We start from the raw sequence: 18708 nt of genomic DNA on the forward strand, positions 1-18708 counted from the left end.
CGCCCGGCTTACATTTCACTTTCTTGATGTGGGTTCTAAGGATGAAGTCGGATCCTCAGGAATTGAGCTGTCTCCTCAAGTCCCCTAACCAATTCTTAACTCACTACATCAATTTTCATCCCTACCACTCTATGGAAACTGTTCTCCGTCATCAATGATCACCATGGAAACTGTTCTCCGTCATCAATGATCACTGTCTGTCAAGTCTAATGGATACCCTAGGTAATTTATCTGTTAATTCAGTAAACACACAGCGAGTCTCGAATATATTAGATTCCATACTCAGATCTGGCAGTACCACATCTCTGTCCTAATGGAGCATGGAGTCTAATGAGGGAACAGATACAATCAAACACTCAACAATCCTTATATTGCAATTGTGCCAGAGAAAGGCAAACAGTTTTACGGAGCCAATAACGTGGACATTTCTATTGTTCAGGGCAATCCACGTAGGTTTCCCTGAGGGACAGCCCCACTTGAGATGTCCTAGCTGAGTTGGGGAGGAAGGGGCAAGGAGGTTGGGGAGCAATAATACCATATACGTGCTCTGCACCCAGCATTGAGCAACTTATCCTGTCCTGTAATCAGGGGCATACAAAGTTCTGTAGCTTGCCTACGGTTACTTGGTGAGGCGCTGTGTTAGACCGTCAGTGCAGGCAACGAAGTGCTTGGAGTCTGTGCTATCCACTCTACTGCCCCAATACTCTTTCGTGTCCTTGTCCCCATTCATATCTCTCCCTGTGGATGCCAAGCCCCTCCTCTGGTGTCATTCCCTCAGTTCCTACTCAACCATATATTACACTGAAACTTCTCCACTTAGACATCCCATGGGTCCTTTAAGGCCCAGCAAGCCTGAGGTGGGTGCATCTTTCTCTAGCTCTGCCTTCCCCCTGGTTTCTCTGTTCCGGGATGAACCACCATTCACAGCCTTCCCTAAATTCACCCTCTCCACACTTACTCTTTCTTCAGGCTCCTGTATGGAGTAAATTGCCTTCTTGGCTGTCTTCTCCTGTAAGGATGCAGCAGAACATCTCTCCTTTATCATGGGATGTTGTTCAGACGCCACCTTTGTCTATCTCTGCTGGTAAATTCCGCTACTCCATTGCTATCTCTACAGAGAGGAGGAGCCTCCTAAAATACAACTTGGATCCCATCATCCAACCACTTAGGACCCCTCCCATGTCATACTTGTTATCTCCTAAGGCCCTCTGCAGCCTCATATCCTCTCCAGCAACACCGTGTGGTGTGGTTGGACAAGAGTTAGCTCTTCCTCATTATTCTCACTGCCAACAACACCCGCCCTCGACACCCATCTCTTCATGGGCAACCTGTAATTCTTATCCTGTAAAAAAAAAAAAAAAAAAATCCTCTGATGTCTCTGCTCCTGGAAGACTTCACCAGACTCATTCTCTTTCCTTCTGAGTCAGGATCTCTCTATGTAGCCCTGGCTGTCCTGGAACTCACTCTGTAGATCAGGCTGCCCACCTCTGCCTCCCCAGTGCTGAGATTAAAGGCGTGCACCACCACTACGTCTGACTTTAGTCATTCTTTCTCGTTCCTTCACCTCATCTTTGTACACATGTAGTACTGCAGCTATGTGTTTATCTGCTTCCCTTCCTTGTCCTGAGCTCTGTGAGGGAAGGAGGGTGTCTGATTCATCTGGTATATTCAGGACCTGGTCTAGGGTTTGGTATACAGCAGGTATTAGTAAATGTTGAAGAATCCAATGACCAAGTTAACGAGGGAGGATGTGAAGGGCATGTGGGCGGGGCCTCAGAAAGAGAAGTGGGACCAGGTGAAGGAAGGCTGCCCCCATCACACTGAGAATGTCTTTTGCTTACAAGAACCTTTATTCAATAATAGTGAAATGTCCCAAGGGGTTCAAAAAAAGGAGGCTCTCTGTAATTGTACTTGCCTCCAAATCAAGAGTTCACAGACCCGATGGGAAACCAGTGACTGGTGAACATAGCCAGATAGTAAGGCTCATGCCTGGAAACATGGCCAGGTAGCTGCACGTATCAGAACAGACATCCCATGGGCTCCTGGGAGCCTCCGCCATCACGGAACCCTCTCCGGGCCTGTGCGCTAGCCCAGCACTCCACCCGGAACCCCTGGGCTGCGCTCTCGCTCAGCAATTTCCCTACCAAGAAAGCTCTAAGGGTTTCAATTACCGGCGCGTGGGATTTAGTGCCCTGGGCTTCTCTGACTGGAGGAGATTTATTTGAAGGTTTAGTGTCGTGGAGAATTCACGTCTTCACTCCCAGGAGCCCAGCTTCCGTCTCAAGCCCCTAAATCAGGAACCAAGATGGGCTATTGTCAGTTACCGCATTAGCCTCGTTAGCGGACCAGGAGGGGTGATTAATAGCAACGCACACACAGCCATCCTCCTAGTTGCTGCTCCTGCTGCTACTTCTGACCTGGGAGGGGGGTGGGGAGCAGCAGAGCCTGCTCCATGATGGCAACTCCTTTCCCAGAACCAGGCAGGAAAGTCCAGATCTGGGCGTGGGAGCAGTTAAAGGTTAGCAAGCCCAGCCTTTGGGGCCCAGCTCCTGGGGTGAAGGACAGAGGAGGAGCTGGACGGGAATATTTGCTTCATTTCCCAAACACTCTTTTAGTGGTGTTATGATGGGCCGGCGACAATCTAAGAACTGGGATGAGAGACAGGCGATGAGCAGGAGAAAGGACAGGAAGCTGTGTGTGGGAGCTGTGGACAAGGGATGTCGATGCAGGAAGGACACAGACTATTGTGTGTGAAGAACGTGAGGGGTGTGGCTGGGAGAAGGGTGTACCATGAGTTTGGAATCAGGCTAACCTGGGCTTTCAGTTCTGGCTACTTTATACATATTTATTTATCCACTTAACAAATTGTTACCAAGGATCAAGTAGCTTTTATATGCCCACACCACATTTTTCTTGGCTACAGATCGGAGATAATAATAATAATGATATTGCCTAAGAGAATGGTGTGATTTATGAGAGCAGAGTCGGGGCAGAAACGCCCTGGCACAGAGTACCAATACAGGTCAAGAAACGGTAGCTGTGGGGCTGGGGCTTATCTGTCAGTCTGAGTTTTCTTTTTTCTCTTCTTGTCTCTTTTCCCCTCCCTTTCTCAATCACCGTTGAACCACAGTATTAATTATTAGAACCAATTGACTGTTTAGACTCTGATGTTTTAACTAATCACCACTAATGGCAAGCACTGTGGGCAATCACATTCATTTAGTTCCCAGGCAAACCTCTTTACACAGAGCAGGCTAGTGGGAGGGGATCCAGCAAGAGCAGGGGTTTGGAAATGACAGGGGTGGTCTCTGCTGTCCAGATATAAGACCTTCTCCTGACAGCCCTGGTGAACCAAGTCCCTTGGGGTTAGGTCAGCTGAGACTTGCCTCAAATGTGGGTTGGTTTCCTTCCTGACATTTTTTTTTTAGCCCTTTGGCCCCAGTGTCCCCTTTGACTTAGAATTCTGTCATGAAAATGAGCAACGACTGACCACCACCTTGGATTGTAAATATCTGACACTTGGCCAAGCTGTGTTTTTAAACAGTGACTCCTCTAAAGGTCCCCCTATGGGAGACAGGCATTTAGATGCTCATCTAAATCCCAGCTTCTCATAGGGCATCGGTTGATGATGGGTGGAGCGCACCGCTGAACCCTGGCCATCTGGACCTGGGTCAGAGTGACAATAGCCAATGAACATGTGCTCAGTGCTGCTGAGCCTTGGCCAGGACTGGGGATGTGTCCTAAGCATTGTATGCCTGCCTTCTTTACTCCAAGGCCCCAGTTCCCAGCCTATACACAGCTCTGTTTCACACTGAACTCATGACCACTCTGTACCTCCTCCAAATTCCCAGAACGCAGGAAGGCCATCTTTAGTTCAGGGGTGGGGGGTTCAGGCTAGGAAAGGCTGGATGGACCGTAAAGCAAACGTCCTGGAGGAGGCGGCCTAGATGTTCATAGCCAGTAGGTGTCGCTGTGGCTCCAGCACTGGGAGGGGGTGCTAGGTAGGGGCCCTGGTGCTGTGGGTGCCCCCTGGCTTCCTGCCCCTGTCTCAGGCCTTCCAGAAAAGCTTTCACACATGCCTCTCAAACTAAGTGTACTCCGGACACTTGGGGGTCATGTGAAGATGTAGATTTGATTCACCAGCTCTGGAGTGGGGCCTCGGTGGCGTTTCTCAGAAGCTCCTAGGTGATGCTGGCCACTGGCTGCACTATGAGTGTCAAGGGCCCCCGACTAGGCAGCTCCCCGCTGGAGAAACTAGAGGCTCGGCTTTCCTCCAAAACCAACCTCCACCCTCCCTCTTATTTTGCTACACTAGGTTCCAAATCAGAGCCCATGGTAGTTACGATTTGAATCCTCTTCTTTTGGGCGGAGGCAGACTTACCCAAACCCAGAGGCACTCTAAACTGGAATCTAACTCCAGGTCTCTGAGCCAACTCTAGCCTCTTCCTCTAGCCTCCCTAAACTCACATCCAACTCCACCTTCTCTAGTTAGCTCCAGTTCCCAGGGGGTTCCCTCTGTCTCTTCCCTTCATCCTCCACCATAGCCTTTCGGGGTCCTCTGCTCCACTCTCCTCTGGATGCCAGACTATGATAGAGCAATGGGCAGTGGGGGGGGGGGTGTCTGAGGCCAAGGTGCCTGCATAGGAGCCACTGCTGCAGGCAGAGGAGATAGGCAGTCTGGCAATCTAGAGATGGGGCATGCTGCAGACTCGTTATCCCCATCCCTCTGCTTTGTCTTAGCATGCATGTGTGAAGGCAGCCCTGGCTTCAAGGGAAGGAGGAGGTGGTGTAGCTCTGTGGGGAAAGAGGCAGACAAAGCACCTAGCAAGGGTTTCCTCTCCACACCTACATTTCTATTAGGGCCTTCCTCCTTTTGTAAATTTACTTATATATATGAATACTCTATTTGCATATATGCCTTTATGACAGAAGAGGGCATCAGATCCCATTACAGATGGTTGTGAACCACCATGTGGTTGCTGGGAATTGAACTCATGACCTCTGGATGAGCAGCCAGTGCTCTGAACCACCGAGCCATCTCTCCAGCCCCTTCTTTCCTATTCTCATCCGCTGCTTGGGCTTGCTGGGCAGTAAAGCAGCAGGCACCTTAGAGGTGGCAGTTTGTATGTGCTGGCCATTTCCAAGGCTGACAGTCTGTTAAGTGGGAATGCAACTGAATTAATTAGCTGATTTGTAATTGGTTAATTGATCTGTAGGATAGCAATTGAAGTAGGAGCATGTTGGCCTTTCCAGCTGGAAGGCCACCTGCTGTGACTCACTCTTCAGATGTAGACTGCAGGAGCATAAACCCAGAAAGGGCTGCTTTCAAATGCACTGTCCCCTTTCATTTAAAAACTTGAGCCAGGTATGGTGGCTTACTCTGCAATCCTAGTACCTGGGGGGCTGAGGCAGGAGGCTGGCTATGAGTTGGAGCCTCGCCTAGATACCAGGCCAGTCTGAACTATACAACAAAAGACTACCCTCTCACCAAAGTGAAATAAATAAAAAAGCAAGCCAGTCCCTTTACTTGGGAAAGCTACCGCTAGGGTTAGAGCATGCCTCCACATCTACAAAAGTCTCTACTTTATTATGAGTCACTTTGCACCCTTTTGAATACCTTGAAAAAGTTACTTAATCCCCCTGTGCTTCACCTGTGTAGTGGGAAGAGTCAAGTCCCCACTTTGCAGGGCTGTGGGTAAAGACATTTGACTAATGTCAGGCTCTTTCAAGTCCTTTCGTTGAGTGTTTGCTACTATTATAGATCTTATCAATATCTTTGGATATTTAGTGCTTTAGGTAGGTACATTTTCCTTTAATCATACAGGCAAAAATCACTGTCCAAAAAACGATTAGGATCAGGTTTTCCCCCAGTGCCCACATGGTAGCTCACAGCAGCTGTAGCTCCAGTCCGTGGAATCTAATGACCCTCTTCTGACCTCTGAGGGCATTAGGCATGCCGAGAGTGCACAAACAAACATGCATACACATATACACATAAAATGTATTCGGTTTTTCAAGACAGGGTTTCTCTGTGTAGCTCCCTGGCTGTCCTGGAACTCACTCTGTAGACCAGGATGGCCTTGAACTCAAAGATCCCCCTGCCTCTGCCTCCCAAGTGCTGGGATTAAAGGCATGTGCCACCACTGCCCAGTTAAATGTTCTTTTAAAGAATAAAATGTTGGGGCTGCTTTAGTCTGGGTTTTGGGTGCCACACTGAACACACGTGGCAATCCCTGTCTGAAGCCCATGCCCACAGGGCGGAGGAGGAGTCTAATCTTCCCCTGTTTCTGCCTGGTCTGGGACATGAGAGGGAACAGGAAAGGACAGGAAGGGAGAGGTCAGCGCGACTCGAGCAGGCCCTCCCCCTCTCAGCATAGCTCTCTCCCTGCTTTCTCCCTTTCCACAGTCCCCAGGTTTTCAGTCCTGGATTCCATACCGATGCTCAGCCCTAGGCAGGATCCGGGCCAGAGCCAGCCCGAAAGAGGGAACAACAAGACTTAGGCAAGAAGCCTGGAATGGCGGAATATGGGTTCTGAAGTCAGGGAGACCTGGTATTGACTCTACCCTTAGGATTGCTAGTTATGGGCTGGAGAGATGGCTTGGCGGTTAAGAGCATCCTTAGGGGTCCTGAGTTCAATTCCCAGCACCCACATGGTGGCTCACAACCATCTGTAATGGGATCTGATGTCCCCTTCTGGTGAGTCTGAAGACAGCTACAGTGTACTCATATATACATTATATAAATACATACATACATACATACATACATACATACATACATAAATGGATTGCTAGTCATATCCTGTCTCTGAGCAGGGACCACCACCCACAGGGGCTTTTCCTCACCTAGAAGCTCACTCAGGATGATACTGGCCTCTCCATACTTTAACGAATAAATGATCCATGTCACCTAAAGCCCAGGGCTTGCACACTGTGAGGGTGCTGTTGAGGACACACATGGCTGTCCTGTGGGAGAAACCATGAAGCTGCTACGGCCTGGGAATGCAGAGTGACAGGGTTGATAATCTGCATGGCTCTTCCCCACTCAAGTGCTCAGTGGTCAACAGCAACAGGACAACACGGGCTTATGTCCTGAGGAAGGCAGCTGCTGGGGACAGGGGTGGAACAGAGGCAGCTGGGGGTGGAGAGGAGCCTGTTACCAGCTGCACAATGGATTTCTCAGCTACCAGCAACCCCTCTGGGTGACACCTAGCTATTACAGTTCTCATAGCCAGCTCTCCTCATAGGGCAAGAAGAAAGTATGGCTCCAGGGAGTGGCCCCTGCACACGCTAATGCTATGCCCTTTTTTATTTTTCCTCATTCCTGTCTTTTAAATTTTTCTTTAAAAATTGCATTGTATGTGTTCGTGTGTGCACACTCACGTGTAGGTCAGAGGACAAGTTCTAGCAGGTGATTTTCTCTGTACACTACATAGGTTCTGGAAATCAAACCCAGGCCATCCAGTTACCAGCGGGTACACTCTCCTGCTGAGCCATCTTGCTGGACCGGGTACACTCTCCTGCTGAGCCATCTTGCTGGACCGTTCTTTCCCCTTTTATCATGACCCATTCCAAACCCCTAAAACACTTGAGTGTTTGGGGCCCTGCTTCTGGGGCTAGAGAGGAGTGAGGGCCTGACCAGGCTGGGGATGGATGGGCCCACGAGACTCTACTGTAAGGCTGATGGGCAAAGAACTGAGCAGGAAGGGGGCCGGGGCTGAGACAGACAGAGCTTCCTAGAGGAGGTAGAAGCAGAGGGTGGAACGGACCATGGAATGGCAAGAGAGGAAAAAGTGGAACAAAAGCCAAAGCTGAGAGGTGACCTGCAAGCACCAGGCAGAGATTAGAGGGCAGAAAGACTAGAAGGTCCCTCTGGAAGTGAGCGGGGCCTCACCTGCTTTGCTCTGTAGGCCTTTCAGAGCCAGGAGGACAGACGGCCCATGCTGTTGAGCTCCTGCAATATTTAGACAGGGGCCTGACACCCAAGACTGGAATCGTTCTTGGTAGAAATCATGACTGGCCGCATCTTTCACCGTACCCCAATAAGCCTGGCCCAGTGTGAAGCATGAGAGAAGCAGTTGGATTATCACCCCCGTTTTACTGAGGAGACACCAGAACTCAGACTCGGAGAAGTCGAGCAAGGGGACCCGCCCTCTGCCTCTAGCACATGTGCAGCTGGAACTTGAAGGCTCCTGGTTCCTCAGCAAAACCTGCAGGTGTCAATGGACCACTGATGAACGGGCTAGCCTGAGCTGAGCGGGGTAGCCTGAGTTCTGCTTGCTTCATCCCCCTGCAGCTGGTCCCAGTGAATCCATAGTCTCTCACCGGTGGGCCTTCAACAAGATCTTTCTCTCTGCCTGGACAGCAACCTTTTGGAACTCAGCTCATGGGTCCACTCTTCCGGAAGCAGCCTCTTCAAGCCTTTCAGGTAGACAGGGTCCCCTGAAGCCCCCAGTTCTGCCTGATTGGAAGTCTGCTTATTCGGTTACTTTCAGCGGGGCCTGGTACTGTGATGGCTGCACACAGATGAGCGGAGAGCAGAGGTTGTCTAGTCATGGCTCTGGTGGCTGCTGCAGCATTCTCCAGAGGCCTCTAGAGCACTGTGCGAGGAGCAGACTCAGCCAAGTTGAAGCTCAGTCCAAGACCTGACCGATAGGGTGTGCCAGTCAGTTGTGGGGACTCATTTAGCTGGGGAAATGTCGACAGATAGAAGCTCCTGGAAGACCAGGTGATGGTGAATTTCGGTGGAGAGACGGCTATAAGCTAGGGAAAAGGAGTGGCATGGTAGAGGCAAAGACGGAGAGTAGAAGGCAAAGATGGAGAGTAGAAGGAGCCAGCCTTTACCTAGCTTCTCCCTGTCCAGCAGGGCATGGGCTTTGCATCCGATCGCAGGCTTCCTGCGGGTGACTGCCTGGGAGTCTGTCCCTTCCAACACGCTGAGAGGGTGAGCTGCTGTATCATGGACCTGTGAATCCTAGCCTGTGGTGCCCGCTCTCCCACACTACAGAAAATGCACTGTCTAAAAGCCACAGCTGTGCCAGCACTTCTGTCACACACAGGGGCTGCAGCAGGCGGAGTCCATCTTTGGCAGTACTATTTTCTCCTCATTTGTACCAAGACCCACAGCCTACACACCTTCTTGTAGTCTTAAGCCAGGGGGATGATGGCACTCATTTCTCTGCCCTGTACCCTCCAGACCAGGCATGCCAAGTACCGAGGTTTTGGATCTACCTATTCCCAGAGAGATGTTTGCTAGGTGGTTCCTGGCCTAGATATTGTTTATTAATGTGTGTTCAATTTAGCTATTAGAAAAGACTAAATACAAAACATTGAGAGTTTTGCGTTTCTAAGCCTTTTTCTTTCTCTTTTCCTTCCTTCCTTCCTTCCTTCCTTCCTTCCTTCCTTCCTTCCTTCCTTTCTCTCTCTCTCTCTCTCTCTCTCTCTCTCTCTCTCTCTCTCTCTCTCTTTCTTTCTTTCTTTCTCTCTTTCCATGAAGGACAGAGGTTTGAGGCCTCAGGCAGCCGAAGCTGGCCTCAAACTTGCTGCGTAGCTACAGGTGACCTTCAATGACCTTCCTGCCTCTACAGTACACTGCTGGGGTTACAAGTGCATCACCATCCTGGCTTCTCTCTCTCTCTCTCTCTCTCTCTCTCTCTCTCTCTCTCTCTCTCCTTATGCTGTGCTGGGAACTCGGGGCTCGTGTCATACAGCTAAGCACTTTACCAACTGAGCCACATCACCGCCCGGAGACAATAATTATTATGACCTAGGATCTTGTGTTGTTGTATGAGACAGGTTAAAGCGTATGCTGTTCGGCTTTGGAGGTGGACAGTCCCACTGTCCTCATTTCACAGAGGACAACACTGAGGCTCAGAGAAGCCTGCTGACTTGCCTGTCAGTGCCATTGCAGAAGTGGAAGGCCTGGGATTCTTGTGAGTGCCCCCTACACTGAACCACTTTACAGCTCCCTGGGGAGGGGCAGGCTGGAAAGTGCAAGTCTTATTTGAGTAATAGCTAAGGTCTCTCTTCTGACCAACAGGCCTTCAGCCTGGGCCACCCAGGGGGACAAGGGGAATTGGGAAGAGCAGAAGTTATACCCAAGCCAGGTGCTCCTCAGGGAAAGCAGCCTTGTCCAGGGAAGCTGGGAACATTCTGTGGGGAGGAGGGAGGTTGTGGGCACAGGAAAGCCATGAGAGGGTTGGTGGGAAGGTAGATCAGAGTGGTACTGGAGACCACAGGGCCTGAGAGTGGGCAGGCCACTAGTACTGCAGTGATCCCCTTGGTGGGGGGTGGGGATTGGCCATCTGCCACACTCCTCACACCTGGGCTGGAGCCCTGCTCATAGCCAGCCCTGGCTCCAGCCACCTCTGCCCCCTGGCCTAGCGGCAGGCCCAGCTGGCTCACCTTCTCAATCAATACTGCGCTCTTAATGGGCCCAGCCACCAGCACCAACCAGGGGCATTAAATGTTAATTATATCTATTTGGATTTGAAAAATTTTATTACTCGAGTTAATTATGGCTGGAGTCATAAAAAGGTTTCAGAGCAAAAGGGCTGCCTTATTGGGGCCACTTTCCCTAAGACAGATTGGAAAGGCAAAGAAGAAATAAAAGCATCAGGCTCAGAGGGCAGCCGCCCCACATCTGCCCGATCACGGGCTCCGGATCTCATCCTCATCCCCCCACCCCACCCAAGAGAAAGGCATGAACCCCCACCCCAGCCTCGCCACCACCCCAGCTGTGTTGGCACCTAGAATACATGTGAGGCCTGTCTCAGAATGGAAGGCCTCTTAGCCAAGTTCCTGAAGTAAGGATTCCAAGATTAGCCCAGGACGCTACTTCAAGTGGTCCAAATGCGGAGGAATACTCCCTCTCAGCTCCACCCAGCTCGCCTGATTGCTTCCTGCCAGCCCCTCTCTTGATTCATGGGCCTGACCTTGAGCTATAAAGTGCTCACTCTAGCGGGCATAGAGGCAGGATTTACAGCCTTGGGGTCAGCTGTAGGCAATGACACACACAATAGCTGACTCACAGGGTGCCCCATTCCCAGCCCACACATAACTCTTGCCCATACAGTATACACACACACACACACACACACACACACACACACACACACGCAAAATCTTGACAGAGACAGAAATGCACACTCATGCCCAGGAGCTATCGGACTAGCATCTAGTAAGGAGAGAGCCATTTGCAGAGCAAATGTGGGGCCTTGATGCTTTACAGGCAGTTTGTCTAATCCTCAGTGCCTGCCGAGCCTGTGAGGTCAGGCAAGTCAGCAGCGCTTGTTTTATAGAAGAGGGAGTGAATGAGGGCCTGGGCCGTTTGTTATCCCAACATCTGTGACTACAAGAGCACCAGCTCCCTGAGAACTGTGTGGCCTCTTCTAGAGCCACTCCCGTGCTCCCCACGGTGACCCTGGCCATTCTTTTCCTCTTGAGGATTTTCTTCTTCTCTCTTCAAAGTTGTGTGCAACCTTTCTCTTAAAATGCCCTCCGCCCCCGCCCCCAATTTCGCTGCTCTCTTTCCTCCTTGACTCTTGCCATCTACTCTTGGGGACAAAGGTCCTCTCTTGGGCACCTGTCCTCTCACCTCCCTTTTGCTTTCCAGGACAGAGCTTTCCCTGTGGCTGTTCTCCTTCCCATGGGTCTCCCTCAGCAGCCCAGGAGACTGTGGTCATTCTGCCTGTGTCTGTGGCTCCTACCGGGTCACTTTACACCACAGACAGTCCTGGAATTAGAGAGCTTTAAGGTCAGTATCAGCTTTCCTGACACCAAGACCTCTCCCATGTCTTGGTTCCTCTGACTTAAGGCAGTGGTCTCTGCTTTCAGAGAACTTCTGAACCCTTTTGGCTTCAACTTTTCTTTCTCTCTGCACAATCCCTACACTTGTCTCCAGGTAAGCATCTCTCCTCCGCTCCTATCCTGATTTGTCCAATGCCCAATGGACACAGTCATTTGCCTTTGCTACTCTCCCCTCAAATGAAATAATTATCTTTTCTTTAAAATACCTCCTTTCTCTCTCTCTCTCTTTCTTTCCTGTCTTTTCTTCCTTTCTTCCTTCTTTTCTTCCTTCTTTTCTTTCTTTCTTTCTTTCTTTCTTTCTTTCTTTCTTTCTTTCTTTCTTTCTTTCTTCTTCTCTCTCTCTCTCTCTCTCTCTCTCTCTCTCTCTCTCTCTTGTTTTTTGTTTTTTTGTTTTTTTTCGTGACAGGGTTTCTCTGCAATAACCCTGGCTGAACTCTGAAGACCGGGCTGGTCTCAAACTCAGAGGTTCACCTGTCTCTGTCTCCTGAGTACTGATATTAAAGGCATACGCCCATACCTTATTTCTATCTACCAAAATAGTATGTATGTATATATGTTGTGTCTCTCTCTGTGTGTATGTGTTGTGTGTGTGTATGTATGTGGTGTATGTGTGTGTGTATGGTTCTCCGGCCTCTCTAAACATAGAATCACTGATAAATATGTTAAACAAATATTTTTGGGATTTCTTTTCAGTTCTCAGGGGTTGAACCCATCGTCTAGTGCGCGTGTTCTGCTTCTGAATTCCGAGTTACAGTAACAACCATGTACAAAGCCAAAGCACCCAGGTCAACAGGTTTGGGGAGGTGGAGGTGAGAGGCAGGCCAGCAGGCAAGCTGTGAATTGCCTCAGACAGTGACAGTTGTGGATCAGGTAGGTTTGAGGCTACAGCTGACCCTGTGTGTCATCTGTGTGACATTAGGCAAGTTATTTGATGTAAAATGTCACCAGAGTTCTTACTAGAGGTCTGCCTATGCCCTTGTTTAACCATCACTTTGTCCTCATAGCAACCTGTAGAGTAAAATTGGCTTGAGTTGTTGGACCTGAGAGTTGACAGTAGTTGCTGACCTTGGCAAAGGTTAAGGGTCAGGTGGCATCTCCAGGGAAAGTGGATTCTGAAGTGAAAGGGAGAGGAGGATGTGGGGAGGTGTCACCTGTGCACGGTCTATCCTGACCCTGAAGAGAGAAAAGGCATGAGAAGAGAGGGAGGGTGGGTGTCTGATGAAGCACAAGGATGGCACAGCTATTAGAGAGCAGTTTCCACTTATGGATCTGAAAGAATGGGAGAAGAGTAGAGCTACAGGAAAGAGAGTCTCTACAGGAGAGTCTCTTCAAGCCTAGGAGGGGAAGGACTCTAGCCCTATCTATATGTCGGGGAGATGGACAGGGCACGCCTCTCTATCAAACAGCTGAACTGGGTGTAGACTCCCAGGGATCAGCGTGGTGAAGCCACCTGAAGCCACTAGGCTAGGAGAGTGCTGTGACCCTCAAGGCAGGCATTTGAGCATGTCTTCTCTGTAGCGCCCCAGGATGCCCAGGGCCAGCTCTGGGAGAAGAGCCGGGGACTTGGTTAGAAAAGCTGCTTCTGGTGATGCTGAGACAGGCCAGGGGCTGAGTCCTGTCTACCTGAGCTGCAGGCAGCCCCTCTCCTGCTCCCACTACTCCAGCTGGGATTTTCCCCAGCATTCAGACAAGCTTGGGGAGCCAGCCCCTTATTTCCAGAGCTGAAGCAATAAAAGGGGAAAATCAACATCCTAGTGATCTTGTTTATGGTGCTAAGTAAGCTGTACAGCTTAATCCCTGCGAGGTTAATGAATTTACAACTTGCTTTGGAATTTGACAGGGGCTGTAAAAGAGGAGTGAACCACTCACTCTCTCTGCTCCTTCCTCCACGGCTGCTGATGCTGGCCTGGCCTGGCTGGGTCGCCCTGATGAAGGAGGGGAGAGGATTTGAGTGTGAGGTTCACGGCCAATGGTCTGGGCTCTGAGCTGACTGGTCGAAAAGAAGACTAATGCAAGGATCAATGGACACCTCCGGTAACTCTCCAGCTCGCTGTGAGTGTCTACCTTCTAGTGTAACTGGGAAACAGATGTGAGGTAAAGCCAGTAAGGAGGTTAGCATCAGATTATGTACATAGTGACAATGACAGTAATTAGCAATTTCATTCAGTCTTAAATCAAAATTTTCTATTTGCTTGTCTATGGCCCCTCACTGTTTATCCATTCATTTAGAAATTCAATAAATCTTTTTTTTTTTTTTTTGAGAAATCAGACTGCATGGCAGGGCCTTGTGTCGGGTACAATTTACAGTGAGTCACACACCTTAAAACATGTTAAAGTTAAAGAGAGGAAGAAGGAATGGACAAGTTATCCTGGCTGTAGACCAAGTGACAATAAGGCCTACTTAAAAAAAAACAAAACAAAACATTTTTTAGTCAGGTATGGTGGTGCGTGCCTTTAATCCCAGCACTCAGGAGGCAGAGGCAGGTAGATCTCTGAGTTTGAGGCCAGCCTGGTGTATAAGTGAGTTCCAGGACAGCCAGGGCTACACAGAGAAACTATGTCTCAAAAAACTAAGACAAACAAACAAAAATCAAAACAAAACAGAACTCCATGTGAGCACACAGTATTATACTAGATCAAAACCTTTGGAATGGGTGTGCCCCCCCACCTCCCAAAATAGGACATTCTAAAAACAGAGAAGGCAGGTTTTTGGAATAGTACTGTCAGAATAGTGATAAATTGGAAGCCAAGATCGTCAGGGGAAGAACTCGACTTCCTCTCTTGTATTCACAGACACTTTGCAAGGTACTAGGGACGAGAGCCACGCTCCTCACTTTGGGTGCACGCACCATGCACGGACCCTCCCAGAGATTAGAGCTTCACTTAGTGTTTCTTAAATGAATAAACAGTCCTTTGTATAACGAATAAACCTACTTCTGGGAACAATACTCTGCAAAAGAGACATCCACCCTCATCTCTTTGTTTTCCATCAGGCCTCTTTTCTCTTGAAAGTGCTCTTCCCAGGATTGCTGGTTCTGATGGGAAATTCTCATAGCTCCTCTGAGCACAGGCAGACATTTTAGCACCGTGGATCGCCCCCTCTTCTTGGACTGTTATTTTGCTTGGCTCCTGGAACAGAACACTCTCCTCTTCCCTCCTGTCTCAGGAGACACTCCTCAGCCTCTCCTCCCACTGCGAGAGCAGAGGCACGTTAAGAAGGGACTTGAGAGACGATGGGTGGGTCAGTACCACAGCTCAGGACCCCTTCTGAGCTTCTGAGGCTTGGTCATAGAGTTCATCTCTTCCCTGTTTCCCTCTTCTGAGCTCAGCTCTAGTCTTTCTGGGGTTTTGTCTTTCACTGGATCTCCATCCTTGTATTCTAGAACCAGAGTTCTTGGTGACCTATGGACAACTCCTACCCAACAAAACAAGAGTCCAGGTACCTGGAGAGGCAGCTCCAATTGAGCTTGTAAGGAGGGCTGTTATGTTCCACGGTGAGCCATGGGTGTTTCATGTAGATGCTAGTACCCACACAGAGCATGCACCTTGACCTCAGTAACACCAGGTGAACACCTATGCCCAGGGCCCTGCACATCCAGGGGTAGAATCCAAGTGCCTAAAGAAGAGTAGAGCAGGAAGAACAGACTTGGGCCCCAGCTTTGGCTGGGGGAAACAGTGAGACTCTAGGCTGTACCTAGACTCCCCAGGCAGGCCAAGGATCCTGTTGTAGGGTTCTCCTGGGCCTCTGTCTTTCTACGTCCTTGGCCTTCTTGTGGAATCCACATTTGGCCTGTCAAAATTTCCAAAGAGTTCCAAATCTCCTTTCCTCCTCACCAAGGAGAAACAACAAGGTTGTGGCGTTATTAGTCCCTTCCTGTGCACTCTGACCTGAGAGGCAGAGTTAGTTGCAAGCCAGGGGCAGATTTTCTCTCTTCCTCATCCTCAGGCCTTTGTGGGAAAGAATTTGGCCAAAGCAGATTCTACTGTCAGAACCCTGGGGGAGCCCTTTGCTCTCCAGGGAGCGTCCCTTGGGCTCCACCTGTCCAGCTGGCCCCACGGTAAGGGACAAGCAGCTGGGATCTGTCCTACTGGCATAGAGGCTGAAACAGGCTAATGAATCCTGATGGGAGAAGTGACCTTTTCCAAATGCCACATGTCATTGGATTTTATATCACACAAGGACAATGTGCCATGGGTATTAAAATCGTTTTTCCAATAGTTATATATGTGTGTGAGTGTGGGGCACAGTCTGAATGACAAGAGGAAAATCCTAATGAAGATGTCATCAGAGGAACCCTCGCGCCTTGGCACCAGACAGGTACCCCTTCAGGACATCCGGTGCTGAAAGGCTTTGGCCCTAGACCTCAGCTTGTGTTTCTCCCATGAGGATTGCCCTGGTCTTGGCACCACTGCCTGACTCTAGAAAGATATTTCCAACATCAAAGAGAAAGTAAGATTTGGAGAAGATGGTCACTTAGCAATGGAGACCCTGCCAGACACAAGTGCTAGGTACACCTAAGGAAGATGGAGGACACTTGAGAGAAAGACAACCATAGATCGGAGGCCAGTTGGTATATGTAGGGCTCAGAGGAGACTAGAGTTCAGAAATGTGAGGGAAGCTCCCCTTGGAGCCTAGAACTTGAGATTACCTGGGAGGAAGTCTCAAAAGACCTCATGTGCAGCCTGTCTCAGAGTCTCCCTGGCAGGTGGCTTCCTTAAGCACCGCCATAATGAGGAGACTCCAGACATTACCAGATGGCATTGCTGTTCCAGAGAGCTTTGGCTCACACAGAGCTGGAGTGGAGGTCTCTTTCCCTGCAAGTTCCACCTACTGGGCCGTGTTTAGTTCTCGGCCCTCCTCAGATGATGCAGAGGCGCACCAGTCCTACCCAGCAGCCTGAGGGGGAGCTGAAAGCAGAGGGCTCCCTAGTCTGCTTTCTGTGGTGAGGATTTCTAGTCCAGCCAGTGTCTCGCTGTGTGGCCTGATGTCTAATACACTGGCAAGTTCAGTTCCACTGAGAACATTATTTTCTATTATGATGGGGAGGGGGAGCATCAGGAGGAGTCAGAATCTTAAGGGGCCAAAGAGCTCTGGCTACTCTTGTAGAGGACCCAGGTTTAGCTCTCAGTACCCACACGATGGCTCACAAGCGTTTGTAACTCCAGTTCTAGGGGATCTGGTGTCCTCTTCCAGCCTTTTCAGATACCAGGAATGTATATGGTGCACATACACTTACAGGCAAACAGTCACATACATAAAATAAAAATTAAAATAAATAAATAATAAAAATAAAATCCTTTTAAAAAATCCTAGCCTATTTTTTAATGGCTGTGTGAAGAATTTGAATCATAGCCGACTGTGGTGGCGCACGCCTTTAATCTCAGCACTTGGGAGGCAGAGGCAGGCGGATTTCTGAGTTCAAGGCCAGCCTGGTCTACAGAGTGAGTTCCAGGACAGCCAGGTCTATACAGAGAAACCCTGTCTCGAAAAACCAAAATAAATAAATAAATATTTTAAAAATTTAATCATTTTATTTGAACTTTTTGAGACTTGATTTTTTTTTTTAACCTAATATCACATGTGTGGACAACCTTCTCCTTTGAATACCTTTTCCAGGATGTGGTCTAAGGCTAACCTCATGGAGGCCTAGCTTGTAGGAGGGCATCAGAAGTCATGGAGAGGGGCAGATTATTAAACAATACCCACAAGCAGCTGACTGTCCCATAGGACTGTTCAGCACCAACTGGCCCCAAGCCCTAGGGGATGGGTGCAAGAGTGTATATGTTGGTACCTGTTCATAGTCTTGTCTCAGACAAGCCCATATGGAGGAGGTGCTGGCTCAGTGATGGAGACAGTCCCTTACTGGGCTCCAGGGTACCAGAGCTTGGTGACTAAGGTCAGGGAGGTGCTCCTCGAGTCTAGGGAAGAAGATGCAGCCTGCAGTTCTTGCTGAGGCAGCTTGTATGAGTCCTCAAAGGCTTCAAAGCTCTTCTGTAACAGTCCAGTGATGAAGCTTGGCTTTCCCATCTCTAACTGGGTGATCTTGGGTAAGTTCTTGCACCTGATTTTTTTTTTAATTTGAAATATGCAGATAATTTGCCTTCCTCTCAGTTAGTATGAGGATTTCATGACTTTGCACATGCGAAATGCTTAGAACAAAGGATGTTGGGCACATAGTAGGCATTCAATAAATATTAGCTACTTTAATCAGATCTACTTCGGGGACACCTGTGCAGGTGATTGATATATATATATATATATATATATATATATATATATTTTTTTTTTTTTGCTCTAATAAAATACACCTGACAAGAGCAAATGGAGGGGGAAGGTTGGTTTGAGCTCACAGTTTCAGGTTACAGCCGGCCATGATGTGGAAGTGGCAAGAGCTTGAGGGGAGGTCACATTGTGTTCACATTTCACATCAGGAACATAGAACTCTCTGGTGCTCAGCTCCCTTGGTCCCTTTCACTCCTCCTGTTCCCCAAGACAGGGTTTCTTTATGTAGCAGCAGCTGTCCTGGAACTCGTAAGGCTGACCTCAGATTTTTATCCTCTTGAGAGCTGGGATTAAAGGAATGTGCCACCACCACCCAGTTACAGGGAGACTTATCCAATGAGTTGGTTAAAATCCCAAGAAGCAGAATATCAGCACTCAGCCCAGTGCTCAGCCCATGAAATAATGCTGCCCACACTCAGGGGCCCGGTTAACCCATTTTAGACAATCCTTTACAGGCTTGCTCACAGCTAACCTTACTGACATCATTTCTCACCGAGATTCTCCGTAGATGATTCTGGATTGTGTCGGGTTGACAAAAACTAAGCACCAGTCATTCTCTGCGAATCACCAAGATTCCTGTTCTACAGGAGTGACTGGCCTTGTTCAGTCCTTAGCAG

The 18708-nt window shown here is 49.2% G+C and overlaps 1 protein-coding gene across 6 annotated transcripts in view; it reads right to left on the reverse strand.

Moving 5' to 3' along the window:
* Positions 1–18708, reverse strand: part of Rnf220 (ring finger protein 220) — a 225590-nt gene that overhangs the window by 48545 nt on the left and 158337 nt on the right. The window lies entirely within an intron of this gene.

This window comes from Mus musculus, chromosome 4 (assembly GCF_000001635.26).
Source record: "Mus musculus strain C57BL/6J chromosome 4, GRCm38.p6 C57BL/6J".
Lineage (NCBI taxonomy): Eukaryota > Metazoa > Chordata > Mammalia > Rodentia > Muridae > Mus > Mus musculus.